Raw genomic sequence first — 12,493 nt, forward strand, 5'->3', positions numbered from 1 at the left:
GAGATTTAGACACCTCGTTGCTGAATGGCTCTGGCCAAGCAGGGCTTGAATGGGGTGCTGGGAGGCACGGGGCCGTGGGATGCAGGGGATCTGTGGCTGCTGGACGGGTCTCCCAGGGGCTGAGCTGGAGGTGCCGGGGCTGGCACACACACTGCACCTCCTGGCACGTCCCTGCTGTGCTGAGGGTGGTGTGTGTTTGGGATCCCCCCTTGGCTTCAGCAAGCTGCACTGACGATGGCAGCTGGGACACCCTGATGTGTCCTGGGCTGGAGGGCGCAGGGGGGCTCAGGTTGCAGGGAGGTAATTTGCCTGGGTCTCCTGTCAGCTTAACCCTCCCTAGGGCATTTTCTCCATCTAGTCTCTTCTCAACTCTGACTTCTCATTATGGTACTGAGTAACATAAGATGCCCAGTTGTGCCTGGGATTAATTAATTAATTATAAGGGACATTACACAGACTCCAGGAGGCTGAGAAGCATAGTGCTCTGCCGTGCACCAGTCCATGCACAGGCAGGAGGACGGGTTCCTCGCCAACCCCACCAAGGAGAATTTTCCCCCGAGTGCCTTTGGTCTGCAGAGCTTGCCTGAGGGCTGCGGTGTGGTTTTGCCCTGCCTGGCAGCTCTGCCAAACCAGCGATGCAGCCGGCGGGCCCCGTCAGCGTGTGAACAGCACAGCGTGAGTCCGACAGCTCCTGCTGCCCTTTTCCCAGCGACGTCTGTGCGTTTGGGCTGTTCCAAGGAGACGGCTGCAGCCCCGACGCTGACAGGACTGTGATCCTTCCCTCTGACACCGCTGAAGGAAGCCTCTCTCAGCCACAGAAGTATAAACACTTTTCTTGTACAAATAGTAATTGTAGAAAGAGGCCTGTGGATAAATTATTATCGTGACCCTCATTCTGGTGTGAAAAACTTTCTCTAGCTGCTGAGTGAAAAGTCAAAATTTGCATTTAAATAGAAAACGTTCGTCAGCATGTAACATGCAGGGACCTGTGCTGCAGGGGTCCCTGGGACATGGCGAGAACACCACGGGCGGTAGCAGCACTGTCCCAGGCAGCAGAGCAGAGAGCTGCAGGTGCAGGTGCTGCTGAGACGGGCTCCAGCAGCCCGCAGCTCTCCCCGGGTCCCTGCTCACACTTTGGCTGTACCCCCTTGAGCGTGGCCGGGGGTGGCATTCGGTGCGTTGTGCCGCACGGGGCCAGCTGGGGATGTGTGGCTGCCACTGGATGTGAGGGCATGGGGCTGACACTGCTGCTCCTCCAGCTGCAGCCCTGGTTCCTGCAGCTGAGCTCCATGTGAGCAGATCTCTGCTCGGCCTTGGGCTCTGGCCATGCACGCTCAGTGATGCATCAGGATGCTAGTCCAGAGCGGGACCCCTAGCTCTGAAATCACTGCAAATGACTCAGAAGTTTTTGATGCATGCAAGACAGGCTAAGGCACTTTCTGGGGTTTCAGAGTGGATAAAAGCTGCTGTTGTTGGCATAGTTTCTGCTTTACATGGTTTTTATGGTGGGAAGCGGGACTTGGACAGAAGCCCAGTGGAGTCAAACTGGGTTTCCAGGGCAGGCTGGCACGCGGGAGCTGGGGCTCTGCTGTCCCTTGTCTCCTCCTGCGCACCCTGAAGAGGGCACCCGAGCCGCTGGCCACGCGGGCTCTGGCCGGGGCTTCTGGGAGCCACTTGCCTGGCTGGGGAGTCAGAGGTGCCCCGCAGGCTGCGCACACCGCTCTGGGCCCTCTCCTGCCCCTCTCCGTATTTGCAACATGGACCTAACCTGTAAAACTATGGTTTCAATAGCCCTTCTGTATGAGCACGCATGGTGTCAGCGTTCCGGGCTGCCCACGGCTGGGTGCTCAGCCTCAGCAGCGCCCCGAGTGCCCCCCACCGCCGCTGGCCCCGGTGCCTGCCCCACCACGTGCTGGGCAGCCTCGTGCGGCGCTCCTGCTGCGCCCACCGGCACGTGCCGGGAGCCTCAGCCAGAGACTGGCCCAGGCAGCAAGGGCCACGCGGAGAGGGAGAAGTGCAACGCATGTTAGGAGGTATATAAATGAATTAAGACCCTTTTAAAGGTTAACAAGGTCCACTCTGTCTGTCATTAAAGTAACTTCATGCATTTAAATTTTAACAGTCAAACCAATTAGCAATAAAAATGTTGTATGAACTGCATTTTATTGGATTCCGGTCAAGTCGGAATTGGTTAAATGTATGATGTCTAATAGATTTTTCTGCTTCTCTCCCTTCATTTTAAACACAACCTGTACTTCCCAGGTCCAGTGAAAAACAGCAGTGCCCATGGAGAAAACCAAGTGGGGGCACTTCGCTGGTCACTGCTGCATCCCCCTAAGCTGTGTGCGCAGGGTGCCCCAAAGCCCTTTCTAGTGAGAGCAGCAGGTAGTGAGAGCAGTGAGCTTTTCTAGTGAGAGCAGTGAGCTTTGTTTGGCAAGATAAATTAAGGTACTAGTGCAATAGTAACCTTGTCTTCTGGGTCATGGCTGCTAAGAGGTGGAGCAGTTGCTTCGTTTACAGAAGTTGTAATCATCTGATTTATTTTTTCATTCTTTTGGAGAGGGCAAACCTGGCAGCGCCACACCTGCAGCGGGGTTGTGGTGTACACGGCTCCGACCCACGCGGCCCAGCATGGCCGTGCAGGCAGGGGGATGCAGGCACCTGGGGTGTCCCTCAGTTAAACTTCAGCATCCCCACTGCTGGTAGCAAATGGCACCAGCAGCAGCAAGTCACGGGAACACACGTGGGCTCAGGGCATAGGAGGTGAGCACCCTTCGGAAAACACTTGGCTCTCCCGGTGTTCTCAGTGCCACCTCCACCTCACTGCTGCAGGGCCCTCTCCGGAGTTCCTGCCCACCTCGTGGCTGAGAGGACAGCAAAGGAAAATCATCTGCACAAGGGACCCAAAAAGCTGATGCAGCAAGTTCCAGGCCTCAGTAAAAATTACAGGATTACAGCACATCTTGTGCCAGTAATAAGTACCATGTGAATCGGGATGTTTGCATAATTGCAGGCTGTTGGATGGCCAAGCAGCCATTGGAGCGTATTGCAAAGGAATCAGTTCAGAGGAGATTTAGATGGTACCTGATTAGTTAAATTGCCAGCACCTGTTCACTTTTTATTGCAAACATAAACATGAACAGTTTCAAACAACTCAAGAAGTGTTTGATGCATCCAGCATTTTCCAGTTCGGGGTTGATAACCTCTGGTAGTAAGAGAGCACAATGCTGTGCTGGGTGAACGTGGGCAAACCTCTGGCCTGGGCTTGTTTCACTCCTGAAGAAACCAAGGAGAGGTATTGTGCCTGACCACACACAAACTTCATGGGACTTTCTTTAGAAAAAGGTGGCAGGGACAAGTGGACGAGATGGCCTAATCATCAATCTGTTCCTGCTTCCATGCAAAAGTCAGTAAAGCCAAACTCAAAGCCGTGGTGGAGGGCATTGGATAAATTCTCTGCGTATGGTCATGGCAATGCTTATCTCCTGCAGAACCACGCAGCTGGCAAACAGCAGAGGTGTCTGACAAACTTCAGTGAAAACCAGCTTGCACCGAGTTGCAGGACACTTCCATGAGAGCACAAAAGAGCAGAGCTTTTTGCAGGGGGTGAGTATCCTGCTGGGCTCCTGCCAAGTGCCACGGAGGAGGGGGCCTGGTCTCCATCACGTGAGAGCTGGGCTCTCACCTGAGGCTGTTTCACACCCTTCAGCAGGGCGGCATCCTGACGGGGCACAACTGGAGCTGGGGAGCACGCAGGCAGCCTGCCTGGTCCCCGTGCCTGCGAGGCTGGCCCAGCAGGGCAAAGGGCGAGTTCCTGTGACACCACGAGCAGACTGGGCATGGCCAGCCTTCAAGCAAGAGGACCCAGCAGGCCAAAAACCTCGGCACTGTGCCAGTCAGCAGGGCGGTGGCGTGGCTCGGCCTCAGGAGGGGATGGCACCTCCGCTCTTGGCGGTGTTGCTGTTGGCACGGCTGGCACAGCGTGTCCCCGCTGGCAGTGCCACGATGCCGGCACTCCCCAGCGCTGTGGTGGCACCGCTCAAGCTTTGCTCTCGAGTGCTCTCAGTCCAAGGGCAGGCCAGGCACCGGGCGTGGAGCTGACTCACCCAGGGCTGTGCTTTGGCTGCTGGAAGGGCTCAGCACTAAGGCTGCACCCCATGCACAGCCGCACCAGCCCCTTCCGTGTGCTCTCATGGGCTCTGCAGGATGCTGCTCCGCCACCTCCCTTGGTCCCTCCCCACCTCGTGTCCAGACACATCCCTGGTCACATCTCATGCTCATACAGCTGGGCACTTATTTCAGCAACCTGAGCCCTCTTGATTCCTTGATCTCCTGTCTGAGACCATCCCTGTTTTGTCCACCAGCAGACCACATCCCATGAGATGTGATTTCAGGTGAAATATCAAAGCAGAGCATCAGTCATTTCAGATATGAATTTTGCATGACACGCTGTCCAGGAGTGATGGCCATTTGGGGCATTGTCATTACACAGCAAGGCATCGTTTCTGTGATGGACTGGATCCGCAGCTTGGTCGCCAGCAGCAGCTCATGATGAACTGCTCAGCTCAGACATGGGCGTCCCTCTCAGCCCTCAGACAAGCGCGTGTCCTGCTGCCACCCCCTGGCCCTGACCCAGCTGAAATGTGAAATGTTCCCTTTCTGGGGCTGTTGTGAGTGCAGGGATCCTCCCTGGGGACCTCAGGCACGGCTGGGAGTGGAAGCCACGGCAGACACCAGCTGGCACTGAGCTGTGCCCCTCAGTCCAGTGAAGGTTTGTTCTTCCTTCCCTTGCTGGTTCGGACGGGGTTTGCTGCTGGGCTGGGCAGAGCTGTCTCCCTGAGGGGCTGATGCATTTTCTCTTTGCGTTGCCAGAATATCCAACATAAGCCTGGGAGGAATCGGGGGCCAAGGAATTAAAACCTGTTCACTGCTGATCACTGATCAACATGAAAAATCAGTGGGGGGAAGGGGAGGAGGGAGCAGGGTTAACTCTCAGCAGAGCTGCGCTGAGGGTCTGCACGCCCAGGCTGCGGCTCCCAGCACCCCCAGAGATGTTGTGGAAACCAGATGTTGAGGAGCAGAAATGAGGGGGGAGCGCGGGGCTGGTATCTGTTCATAATTACTCTTGATTTTGTGCGATGACATTGAGATTGTAGGCAAACATGAAAGAACACTTGTGGGGACAGCAACATTCATGCCGGCCAATGGATTAATACAGCATGACTGACATGTTCAGAGCAGGAAGGCGCACATGGAAGTGTTTTGCTGGGTTTGATGTTCCACAGGCCCAGGGTCCCCCTGGCGCTGCTGATCACCCCCCTGCTCGGGGCTCAGCGCCCTGCGCTCAGAGTGCCCCAGAGCCTTCCTGCGGCACGCGCGTGGCGAGGACGGGTCCCTCGTGCTGTGCCAGGAGGAGGCTTTGGGCCACACAACTGCTCCAGGGGAGGATATGTGCTCGCCTGCCCTTGCTAAGTGCACAACAGCTCTGCAGCCCCACTTAAACCGGGGCATCTGCTGGCATCGCCTCCAGGAGATGGGGAACGTGGGGCCAGAGCGGGGCTGGGTGCCTGGGCTTTCGGTGGCACCAGGACAAGCCTGGCAGAGCTGGCTTCCTCCAGCTCAGCAGCTGGAGGTCTGGGCCAGGCAGAGCACTGGAACAGATCTGCAGGCCACCACCAAGGAAATCTGGCCTTGAAGCCTTCTTCCCTCTGGACATGAGGAAAACTTCAGCTGATTTCAATGAGCAATTAGCCAGGTCCATCACGAGTGGGGAAGCCTCCCACTGCCTTGAGCGGCATTGTTAAAACTGAATTTAACCAAGTTTCTCCACACTTGGAGGAAGCAATAAAGATAAGGAGTGGTCATACAAACACTGCATTTACCAGCTTTAGTAATAACATCGTGTGTCAACAGCTGGAGTGCATTCTTCATAGAAACTTAACATTTTTATTCAATAGGGGCTTGCATAAACAGCCCAGCATAAAACTGCCCCCAAGGTCTGCGTCCCCAGAGCTAGTCCATGGGTACCATGTGGTAAAAGCTCATTCAGAGCCTGGGTCTGGAGACCAGTGAGTTCCAGCAGCCCCAGCACCCCGGGCTGCTGGGGGAAGGGGGGCTTTCCCAGGGTCTGTTGGTGCTGGCAGAGCATTCGGCTGTGCGTGATGGGGTAGCTTTCCTGAAAGCTGAGCGAACCTCGTACCAAAGCAATTCACTGACTCAGTGCATCAATGGTTAAAATTTAAAGCTTAGCCACATGTTTCAGTTAAATTGGAGCAATTAACAAGTAATCAGATTAACAAAGTACTGTATTCTGGATAAAAGGATTTTTCCTTTAGTAATTGCCCTGTGGCATGCACAAAGTAAAAAGCCTACAATTTAGGAAATGGGATCAGAACTCCAGGCTGGGAGCACGGTGCTTCCCCCAGCCTCGGTGTGTGCTGGGGGACACAGGTAGCGCCTGCCATGGGGGCAGCACTCATGGCCCCCAGCATCACCTATGCAGCCCCTGGAGCAGCCCCTTCCTTCGGGGAGGAGTCTAACTTGATTTGGCCCTGGGAGCCTAATACAAGGGATTCTGAGGAGTGGTCTGTAACCAGCCTCAAAGCAGACACCCGGTGAGGTTTCGCCCAGCAGGTTCAATCATGCCCTGGAGGACAGTCCTCTAAGGGCCAGGCGAGAGGTGTGGGAGGCACAAGCACCGCACTATTGGACCAGGGGAAGTCACTCCGGTCAGCCTGCTCACCGAGCAACCAACTGAGCTCATTCCTTTTGAACATGGAAAGAAACTGTTGCAATTCTTGATTTGTAAAATAATGGAAAAAGGAGTGTGTGAATGGAGAGACCCAGCAGAGCAGATGGGCAGCGTGAGCTGCCCAGCTTCACAAGCAGATTCCAGACGCTTCTGGGATTCCTCACACCAGCAGGGTTTTTTTTTTTTTAGCGGTTTGGCATCCTTCCTTTCTTAACCTTCATGTTTTGCAGAAGCAGCCTTGCTGGGTGCGTGACTGAGGAAGCACGGAGCAGCACTTTGCGTCTGACCGGCTGGTGCCAGCAGCTGCCAGACTCCACAACGCTCATGAATTGTTTTGCTCCTTCGCCTGCTTTCAAACCACTATTACCAGCCCTGTTCTTAATCATCTCAGGTCAAACCGAGCTGCAGCCTGTGGTTTGGCTGCCTGTTTGTTTAACTCTGTGTGGCTGGGAAGGGGTCACTGTCGCTTGCAGGCTTGGGCAGAGCTCCCCAGCCCTGCAGGCTCTGGTCTGACAGCCAGCCAGCTCGCTGCTGCCGAGGAGCCACGGCAGCTCCTGCAGCCCTGTGATGGGCCCGTGCACCCAGCACCTCCCCTGCCTGGGCACGTGGCTTGTGGCAGCGTATTGATGCCGAGATGCCACCAGTGCACACAGGGCCACCCAGCTCAAGGGAAGATCCTTCATAAGCCACAAAGTCACACATTATCAGAGCTGGATGCATGTTATTTCAGAGTTTGATGTCTCAGTGGAAGTTGCTGTTCCACGCAAAGGCACAGAAAAACCTCCTGAAGAGCAATTGAGGGGTTCTACAGCTTTGGCTCCAGACTCACCACTGTTTGCCCCAAATCTCAGGAACAAGTAACTTTTAAGGAAGAAAAAGCAAAATCCCCACCAGTTTCTTCTCACCATTCTTCACATTTAGGAGTGCTGCCATATGACAACAGCCCCAAAGGAGGTGATTTGTACCCAAGAGGTCCCATCACCTACAGCAGCTTCCAGGACACATCTGTGAGTACCGCCCTCACCTCTGCCGGTGCCCAACCCAACTCCAGCCCCAAGGGCACACCCAGAGGGTCCCTCCCCAGACCTCACCTGCAGAGCCGAGACACACAGCCATGCTCTCAGATGCTTCTTCCCAGAAAGAGAGAGAACAAAGGAAGCCACAGCCCCCTCCTGCTTTGCTTTTATCACCTGCAGCCGGGCCCATTCCGCTGGTCCCGACTGCACCTGGGTAACCCCTTCCATGCCAGCTCAGAGCACCCCTGCCCCACAGAGGCAGCAGGGGCTTGGTGCAGCGCGGTGGTGGCACGGAGCCCACCTGCAGCCCATGCAGAGCCCCGGGGCAGGCGGTCCCCGTGCCCCGTGCAAGGTGAGGTGGCTCCGGGGCACCTACGGGCAGAGGCGAATCCCCTGCGGACAGGAGCAATGGGGCAGCACCATGCTGGGGTTTGGGAGCCAGTCAGGGCTCCGCAGGGAGGATGCAGACCTCTGCTTTGCTGAATACTTGTGGCATTCGTGGGCAGTTAGAGGATTAAGCGCTAACCCCAGCGTGCTCCTGCGTGTGCGTGTGCCTGCGGCAGGCGCAGCTGGGCCAGCCCAGGAATGGACGCTCTCCAGAGCAGTAATGCTTTACGCAGAATTGTTTTCTCTAGGCCAGGATTATCGTAATGATCTGGGTAGCTAGCTGCAGCTCCAATCCTATTACTCCATTAGCATGGGCGTTATAAGGTGACACTCTGCATCTGCTTGACAAAACGCAGCTTCAGACTTTGCGCTGAGCATTTTAACTGAAAGGAATTCAGTTTTCACTTGAAGAGGATTCTCTATTATTATTGGCTTATAGCTGCTTAGAAATAAACAGCAATAAATACTCTGCCAATTTATTTTCAGAATGTTCTCATTTAAAACACTCCATGCAGAAAAATATTAACAAAATAAACTCCTAGCTTGTAAAGGCTAAAGAGAGCTTGAGAGCTTTTTTTTTTTTTTTTTTTTTTTTTTTTAGTGTCAATGTTTGTAGAAGTATTTTCTAAAGAAGCTGCAATTTGAATTAAGCAGCCATTGGTAACACGTTCTCTCAAGGCAAGCCACTGAAGATTGCTGTATATATTTGCTGTGTGCTAGCAATTGTGAAAGCTAATAGCAAACTTGGCAGTAAGGAAGGGTGGCAGGATATTGCTGCATTTTGATGTCAAGGCAAAGCAGTGAGAGATTGGGCTTGGGAAATGTGTACACCACTCTGCTACATGCACAGAAAGACCCTTCCAGTCCCTCCAAGCCATCCTCCAGGAGTCATCTCCTTTTACATCTCTATTGTTTGCTGAACATTTGCAAGCTGGGTCTTCCAGCTCCTAGGTATCAGTGTGCAAGCTAAGAAGCACACTGATGACTTGACACTGAATGTTACAGAGTTGTATTGTTCTTGTAATGAGTCCCAGCTCTTGGATGGAAGACGCAATGCTTACACAATTACATTACAACAGAATAGGATTGCATTAGTTAATGGAGATGACCTCCAACGAGGAATGTTCTCTTCTTATTAATTTAAGATAATTACATTAAGTTCCCTTCTCAAACTCAGTCTATGAGAGTGTTTTTCCATGGCCTACAGCATGTCAGTTCCCCTGTAAGATTTTTAGATGCCCACTTTTGCTACACACACGTAGGTTACCCCCCTCTGCAGGGGGAGGTGTGGGGCTCCAGGGAGGCTGGCTGAAGCACACGGGCTCTGCTCGGTGCAGTGATCGCCAGTGCACAGAGCCCCGCATGCTCAGCTTGTTGTGGGCCTACAAGGCGTCAGGCACCTCTAAGGAGAGGCTATCCGGCATAGAGCACTTACTGAATTTGCCACAAAGGCGACCCTGACCCCATTCTGACCCCTCATCTGGGACTGCTCCTGGAACACTGCAAGGCCAAGGGCGAAGCTCCAGCCCCAGCACACTGCGCTCGGTCTCTGCTTCCCCACCAGACCATGCTCATTTCTGCTCTGCCACTGCTGGAGTGGACACAGCACAGAGCCTGTGCTGCAGGGCTTCTCCTCTCCACCAGCACATTCCTGGTATCACTTTATTGATACGGAAAAATAACGTGTTTTACTAAAAATTGAAGGAGCATGTTTTATTTGACAAAAATTCTCCAGTGCAAGGCATTCATTTGGGAAGGGGATGCAAAGCATGCTCTGCAGGTTGGGTGCCTATGAACGTGCTGTTCTTCCTGACTGGAAGACCTTCAGATTTAGAGACAAGCCTCACTCCATTACACCCCTTTCTAAACTTGGCATGCATTAGTCCAGTGCCAGCCCGGGAGGTGCTAACATGATAAAGTGTGAAAGCCTGAAATAAAGCTTAACACAGAGTTTGGAATGGAGTTGTTCAGCATTATTGGCTTGTAAATTGTTCCTGTGATGAGATTTAGTAAAAGACTGAAGAGGTCCTTTGGCAGTGGGAGAGTATTTATGATGCTTTTGTACTAGTACACGAACGCTTTCTTGTTGTGCCTGTGTTTGTGGCTGCCCCGGAGGCTGTGTCCTTGTTTATTACTCCTTTATGTACACAGGTGCCAGGGAGGTTTGGGGCTTTACCGTGCTCCTGCTGTTAGGCACTTACCACAAAGGTGGCCGTTAGGAAAAGCACCAGTTTGGAGTGCCCGGCCTGGCTGCGAGATCTGTCCCGGTGGTGCAAGCTCTGCCTTGCCGCCTCCCTGGTACCTGCAGCTCATCGCTCTGGTGTTGTGGGAGCACCGCTGAATCCTGCTTCCAGGGCCGGATCCCACGGTGTGCCCGGGTCCTGCTGCCTGCTGGAGACAGCTGGGCAGAGCTGGCGCACTCTGCCCCTTCCCTGTTGCATTTGGTCGCCCACTGAGGCATTCATTTACACCTGCTGGCTGGCCAAGGGGGCAGTTTGCTGCTGCCACCAAAGCAGATGCTGCCTCATTAGGAGCTGAGCCCTGCCCGCTAGGATTCACGAGGACTGAACACATGGGAAGGAACTTGGTGAACTGAATTCAGTGTCGAATATGCCCAAATGTTTCCCCTTGTGTCAGGACGGAGGTCATCAGGAAGGGAGGACTTTCAGGCCAGTGTTTTCATAAGAACAACAGAGACTTCTTCCCTTAACACTCCTGTCACGTACACAGCCATCATGCTGTTGCTGGCAGTCGAGTGCCTTTGTGTCCCCATGCCCACGCTGCTGAACATCAGAGCGATCACTAATGCCACAGCTCCTGTCCTGCATGCTGTGGAGGGGCACCGTGGTGGTGGTGGTGCTTAAAAACGCAGTGCGGCCCCCTCAAGTGAGAATTTATGGATGCACGAGCCCACAGGGGTGCACGAAGAATAATGCCGTGCACGACTGCCTCGGCTAGCAAAGGCACAGCAGACCTGCCCTCTTCTCTGTTTAAGCTTTCCAAGGCAGGAAGCAGAACCTGAGTCTAAGTGCCGACTGACACACTTTCAGAAAAGATTGCACCCCTGGGATTCCTGGAATAAGTGCTGTAGCAGGTTGCAGCGTTTACGCTCCGGTCATGTCAGGCCAAATGGGACATGCTGCCCCTGCTGACTGCTGGGCTCCTTGCCACTGGGAATCTCGCATTTGGGTTGCAGGCACACTTGGGACTCCCCTATTTGTACTGACAAAGAAATGAAAGCTGAGCTAAAGCCTAGCCATGTGCACAAACAGAAAGAAGCCTTGCAGGGCTAGAATGGGAATGGCCAAAGGCTTGCAGCAACTCTTCCCACTGTGCACGCTGGCAAATGCAGGCAGGCGCACGGGGACAACCTGCCTGTGCACCCTGGCACAAACCGTGTCTTAGTCTTGCCCTGTTGCAGGCTTCCCTTGCATTTACATCAGCCTATACTGGAGTTTTGGTTGCTCTGCGTGGTCCAGTTCTCTGCCAGCTCATGCTGCTGCCATGATGCAGAATGGTGCATCCATCAGGATAGCCACAGAAATCCCACCTCCCCACACCATGCTGCTGCAGGCATTCGAGCCCCTGGGAATGGAGGTGGAATTTGCCCTTTCACTGTTGGGTCTGGAGGCTGTGCTGTGCTCCTTCTCCTCTTCCTCCTCCTCTTCTCCTCCTCTTCCTCCCTGGAGGCTGCAGGAGCTGGCAGGGGAAGTGCTGCAGGGACAAGTCCCCCACGCTGCCAAGGACGCAGGCACCACCCGCAGCTGCTTGGCTTGGCAGAACTCTCTTGGGAGCCTTAGGCAGCGTGAAGATGCCTTGAATGATTCCCGACTCTGTGGATGGGATGTTTTATGGTGTCCTCCCATCTTCGGCATCGTCAGGGTGGGACTAAGGCGCTGTCACGGGGTTCATATTAAACATGATGGATCTTATTGTAATCCTTGGAGCCTACGTAAAAAGATACTCTCTAGACATCTATAAAACATGCTGGGATTTGCAATTAAAATACCTGGGTGGTGACTGTGTGCCCACAACCAGTCCCCTCCCTCTTCAGTTTAGAACAGCTCCATGTAAACCCTGTTTTGCAATAGTTGTTTAAATAACAAGCTGCCTCCAAAGGAATATATTTAGAATGGAGGGCTTCCCCCCCATAAGTACACTCTGAATGTTTGAATGATTTCAGCTGGTTTGGCGAGAGTTTCCTGTGATATCATGATCTGATCATTTCTTCATGGACTTGCTGTGCTAAGCCCTGGAAGGCTTGCAGCTCTCATGGCTCTGCTCTGCACAGCACCGCAGGCTGCACTTGCAGGTGCACGCCGGCTGGGTGCAGGGCGAT

The sequence above is a fragment of the Oxyura jamaicensis genome, chromosome 15 (genome assembly GCF_011077185.1).
Source record: "Oxyura jamaicensis isolate SHBP4307 breed ruddy duck chromosome 15, BPBGC_Ojam_1.0, whole genome shotgun sequence".
Lineage (NCBI taxonomy): Eukaryota > Metazoa > Chordata > Aves > Anseriformes > Anatidae > Oxyura > Oxyura jamaicensis.